This window comes from Rhinolophus sinicus, chromosome 15 (assembly GCF_057876585.1).
Source record: "Rhinolophus sinicus isolate RSI-liver-muscle chromosome 15, RSI-T2T, whole genome shotgun sequence".
Taxonomy (NCBI): Eukaryota; Metazoa; Chordata; class Mammalia; order Chiroptera; family Rhinolophidae; genus Rhinolophus; species Rhinolophus sinicus.
The window spans coordinates 68,018,345-68,024,344 of NC_142515.1; the positions used below are offsets into that span (position 1 = coordinate 68,018,345).

Sequence of the window (6,000 nt, forward strand, 5' to 3'; positions counted from 1 at the left end):
GGTTCCATCAGCTGAGGTCAGGACCGTCAAGACTCCAAGTAAGATCTGCAGCAGAACGCACCAGCCTTTCCGGCAGCCACCGTGCTCCTCCACTATCCTGTGAATAAACACAAACATGTCCTCGTCCCCATATGAGGACTGGATCTGGCCCATGCCAGTTAATGTCAAGAGGGTCCCTCCACTTTACATATGCGTAATCATGTTGAGTAGTGGGATGCCACAAGCGATCTGCGGCAGATCTGCCCCGTGCATCCAAATTTAAAAAATTTAAAATAAATAAAGTATGATTTAAGATAGTATGTGGAGAGACAGGGTAGGTCTCCCCCTTTTTTATTTTTATTTTTTAGTTGGGCTTTTAGCATTCTATGAGCACGTTCAACAATTCCTTGTCCTTGTGGATTATAAGGAATACCTGTTTTGTGTGTGATGTTAAATTGAGAGAAGTGTTGAAAACCTTTACTGGTATATCCAGTACCATTATCTGTTTTAATTATTTCTGGAAGGCCCATAGCAGAGAAGCAATGCAAGCAGTGATTAATAATATGTTTCGTGGCTTCTCCTGTCTGGGCCGTAGCCATGAGAAATCCAGAGAAGGTATCTATAGTGACATGTACATATTGTAATTTCCCAAAACTAGGGACGTGTGTAACGTCCATCTGCCATAATTGATTGGGCGTGATACCCCGAGGGTTAACCCCTAAATGTGGCACAGAGTGATGTACAGGACAGATCGGGCATTGTTTTACAATTTGTCTGGCTGTTTCTTTTGTAAGCTGGAATTGTCTTTGTAGACTCCGACTGTTTTGGTGGTATAACTTGTGTGATTGTTCAGCCAATTCAACGTTAGTTAGGGCCACCAATTTTGTGAGCTGATCTGCTGTGGTATTGCCTTCAGTGAGGGGGCCAGGTAGCCCGGAATGGGCCCGAATGTGTCCGATAAAGCAAGGATTTGTACGTTGTCTGATAAGAGTTTGGATTTGAATGAACAGCCCCTGAATTTCATTATTTTGAATTTTAATGGACGCCATAGTTTCAAATTTATCTACTGATTGAGCTACATAGTAGCTATCAGTATACAAGTTAAAAGGAACTGAGTGTAAGGTTTGAAATACAGCACTGACAACCCGTAATTCAATTACTTGAGCTGATGCTGGAGGTGATGAAATTACATGTGGTTGATCACCAATAACATAGGTAGCTCTTCCATTAGAGGAGCCATCAGTAAAAACAAGAACAGCATTTTTAATGGGTTGTTGCTGAACAATCTTAGGAAATATAAAGGCATGTGTCATAGCAAAATGCAGTAATTTGTTGTTTGGGTGATGTGTACCAATTTTTCCTGAAAAATTAGCAAGTGCAATGCCCCAAGTGTTAGAATGTTGAAACAGCCATTCTATTTGCTGCATAGTAAAGGGAACTGTAATGGTTTGTGGCTCTCTTCCAAAATATTCAATTGATTCTCCCCGACATAGCTGAACTAACAGCGCTATAGCTTCATGATACGGATTTAACACTTTCACAGGAGAAACAGGGAGATGGATCCATCTTAGGGGTCCTTTTTGCCAAATAACTGTTGTTGGGGTGAGGTTGTTGGGTAAAATGTATGCCTCCCAGGGTTGGGTATAATCTACATATAATATTTGTTGTTCATTTATGGCGGTTTCTACTTTATCTAAAGCCTTTAATCCCTCTTTAGTCATCTCGCGGGGAGAAGTAGGATCGGCTTCCCCTCGTAACATTTTAAACAAAGGTTGCAAATCTCCGGTTGTCAACCGCAACTGAGGTCTAATCCAATTAATGTCTCCCAGTAGCTTTTGAAAATCATTTAATGTTTTTAAACAATCTCCCCGGATTTGTATTTTTTGAGGCACAATGGCCTGAGGCATTAAACAATATCCCAGATAAGAGTAAGGAGGCACTTGCTGAATTTTTTCTGGGGCTATAACCAGCCCATAATTGAGGAGTTTTTTCTGTAAATGAGCAAAAGCAGTAAGCAACTTTGTTTCACATGAGTGGGCAAGGAGTATGTCATCCATGTAGTGGATGATGTAAATATCTGGAAATGCCCTTCGGGTAGGTTCTATTGCAGCTGATACAAATTTTTGACATAATGTAGGGCTATTAGCCATTCCCTGAGGTAGCACTAGCCAATGATATCTCTTAAAAGGTTCTTGTAAATTAACAGAAGGAACATTGAATGCAAATCTAGGGCAATCATTAGGATTTAAAGGTATGGTATAAAAACAATCTTTTAAATCCAAAACAATTTTATATGTGTTTTTTGGTATGGCTGCAGGGCAGGGTAAGCCTGGCTGTAAAGCTCCCATTAATTCCATGGTTTCGTTGATTTTTTGTAAATCCTGTAACAATCTCCACTGACCAGATTTTTTCTTGATAACAAATATGGGAGAATTCCAGGGAGAATTAGAGGGAACAATGTGTCCTTTTTCAAGTTGCTCCTGTACTAGCAGCTTGGCAGCTTGAATCTTTTCTGCTGATTTGGGGCCACTGATCTACCCATACTGGGCATCACTTGTCCAAGTGATGGCGTCAGCATAGGGTACAGGACACTCAGCGACCCCAGCTAAACATATCCTAGTCCTGATCTAAGGGGTAAAGGAGATGGGACAATAGGTGACCTTCTTCCTTGATTGTTTGTTCCCAGTCCATTTTCAGGGAGGAAGCCTTGGTCAGACATCATATTAGTGACCTGTTGATTAGAACTATACAAATACACTCCCATCTTACTCATGATGTCTCTCCCCCATAAATTAACAGGTAATCCTGCTACAATATACGGTTGAAAAGTCCCTCGATGTCCCTCCTGATCTTTCCAATTTAAATTATCACTACTTTGTTCTGGTGATTGTGACATTCCTATTCCTTGTAATTGAGTTATGGTTTGATGTTTTGGCCAATGTGCCGGCCATTGTTGAGCAGTTATAACAGATACATCAGCTCCCGTATCTAAAAGACCTATAAAAGAGTGGCCATTAACAGTGAGAGTCATTTCTGGTCTTTGATGATTTATTGCTTGAACCCAATAAGCATCTGATGAGCTGATACCATGTTCTCCCCTAGGTTTATTTTGTTTAACCTGACCTATTTTGATATATGGAATTAATAACAATTGGGCTATTCTCTGTTCTTTTTCTATAACAGGGATGCAACCATGTTCGGCTATTGCCTACAGCCAGGTATACATTTAGGTTTGGAACAGAGTTTGAGCCATGGTAACTGCGAGGGAAGATAAGGTTGGTATGATTGTTAGGGTGAGGGTGAGGAATGGGACAGTGTTCGGCTTCTGCTTACAGCCAGGTGTACGTTTAGGCTTGGAACACTGTTATGGCCACAGTGAGCTGGAGGGTATGGGAAAGGATTGTATATTGGTTAGTGTCAATCTTTGGGATGGGTCAGGGTTCGGTTACTGCCTGCAGCCAGGTATACATGAAGGTTCCGGTCAGTGTTAGGGTCGGTTAGCCGGAGGGTGAGACAGGGTTGGTGTGTTAGTTAAAATGAGGGTGAGTGTTCGGACAAGGTACGGTTTCGGATAACAGCCAAGTATACGTTTAGGTTTGGAAGAGTGTTAGAGCCACGGTTACCGCGAGGGTAGGGAAAAGGTTGGTATGTTGCTTAAATTGAGGCTGATTGATGGAAAGGTTTTCGGCTGTTGCCTACAGCCAGGTATACATTTATGTTCGGAACAATGTTTCAACCTTGGTCAGCGCGAGGGAAGTTAAAGTTTGGTATGTTGGTTAGGCTGAGGGTGAGACAGGGTTGGTGTGTGAGTTAAAGTGAGGGTGAAGGTTGGACAGGGTAGGGGTTTGGATAACAGCCAAGTATACGTTTAGGGTCAGAAGAGTGTTAGAGCCACGGTTACCGCAAGGATAGGGAAAAGGTTGGTATGTTGGTTAAGTTGAGGGTGAGGGATGGAACCATGTTCAGCTGTTGCCTACAGCCAGGTATACATTTACGGTCGGAACAGTGTTTGAGCCACGGTCACTGCGAGGGAAACTAAAGGTTTGTATATTGGTTATGGGGAGGGTGAGGGATGGGACAGGGTTTGGGTTCTGCTTGGAGCCAGGTGTACGTTTGGGCTCGGAACTATGTTAGGGCTACTGTTAGCTGGAGGGTATGGGAAAGGGTTGCATTTTGCTTAGTGTTAGTCTGAGGGATGAGACAGAGTTCGGCTACTGCCTGCAGCCAAGTGTACATTAATTTTCGGTTCAGTGTTAGGGCCTCGGTTAGCCCGAAGTTGGGGATAGTGTTGACTTGTTAGTTAAAGTGAGGATGAGTGTTCAGAGAGTGTACAATAGTTTGGATAACAGCCAAATATATGTTTAGGGTCGGAACTGTGTTAGAGCCACGGTTACCGCGAGGGTAGGGAAAGGTTCATATGTTGGTTTAGTTGAGGGTGAGGAATGGAACCTTGTTTGGATGTTGCCTACAACCAGGTATACATTTAGGTTCGGAACAGTGTTTGAGCCACGGTAACCGTGAGGGAAGTAAAAGGTTGGTATGATGGTTAGGGTGAGGGTGAGAAATGGGACAGGGTACGCCTTTTGCTTACAGCCAGGTGTACGTCTAAGCTAGGAACACTGTTAGGGCCACGATTAGCTGGGGGGTATGGAAAATGATTGCATTTGCTTAGTGTCAATCTGAAGGATGGGAGAATGTTCGGCTACTGCCTGTATCCAGGTATACATTAAGGTTAGGGTGAGGGTTAGGAACTTGATTAGCCCGAGGGTGAACAGGGTTGGTGTGTTAAAGTGACGGTGAGGGTTTGGACAGTGTAGAGTTTCGGATAACAACCAAGTAGGTTCGGAACAGTATTTGAAGCTTGGTCAGCGTAAGGGAAGTTAAAGGTTGGTATGTTGGTTAGGGTGAGTGTGAGTGATGGGACAGGGTTCAGGTTCTGCTTACAGCCAGGTGCACGTTTTGGCTCGGAAGACTCTTAGGGCCACGGTTAGCGGGAGGTTATGGGAAAGGATTGAATGTCAGTTAGTGTGAGGCTGAGGGATGGGACATGTTTCAGCTACTGCCTGCAGCCAGGTATACATTAAATTTCGGTTCAGTGTTAGGGCCTCGGTTAGCCCGAAGTTGGGGACAGTGTTGACGTGTTAGATAAAGTGAGCGTGATGGTTTGGACAAGGTACGGATTCGGATAACAACCAAGTGTAAGTTTAGGGTCGGAAGTGTGTTAGAGCCAAGGTTACCGCGAGGGTATGGAAAAGGTTCCTATGTTGGTTTAGTTGAAGATGAGGGATGGAACCGTGTTTGGCTGTTGCCAGGTATACATTTAGGTTCGGAACAGTGTTTGACCACGGTAACCGTGAGGGAAGCAAAATGTTGGTATAATGGTCAGGATGAGGGTGAGGAAAGGGACAGTGTTCGCCCAGGAGCAGCACACCGCCCACGCCAGAGTCGTCTGGAGGAGGCGGGGAGCAGGAGGGAGGCGCGGCGTTGGCGGAGCCAGCCAGCAGTGAGATGCTTGCCTAGCGAGTGGATCAGCTGCAGGGCGCGCGCTCACGAGGCAGGCCGGGAACAGCCTCTTGCGGCGCCGGGAGCCGGGTCCCAGCGTCTACGGCCATACCACCCTGAACGCGCCCGATCTCCTCTGATCTCGGAAGCTAAGCAGGGAGGGTCCTGGTTAGTACTTGGATGGGAGACCGCCTGGGAATACCTGTAGGCTTCTGCTCGCCTCTCCTTTTGCTTCGCCGTCCCAGCGTGGCTCCCTCCGAACCCCTGCCACCACTTGCCCCTCTGCAGCTGCCCAGCCAGCCGAAAGTACCCCTGGCCAGCGGAGGGTCAGCCGCCCGGCACTACAAGCTCGCAGCCACGGGTGCACACCAGGCCCATCGGCGAGGGCTCCCCTCCGCACACTCTTCTTAGTCCTCTTCAATGAGGCAGGCCGTCAGCCTGCAGCAGTTAGCCTAGCCACTGCCGCCACCGCCATCGCAGCGCTCCCTCCCTCTCCCCGACGTTGCCGCCGCCGCAGCC

General features: G+C 46.0%; 1 pseudogene; it reads left to right on the top strand.

Moving 5' to 3' along the window:
* Positions 1-5,579: 5,579 nt before the first annotated feature.
* On the top strand, positions 5,580-5,699 carry LOC141569887 (5S ribosomal RNA; annotated as a pseudogene).
* Positions 5,700-6,000: the final 301 nt, after the last annotated feature.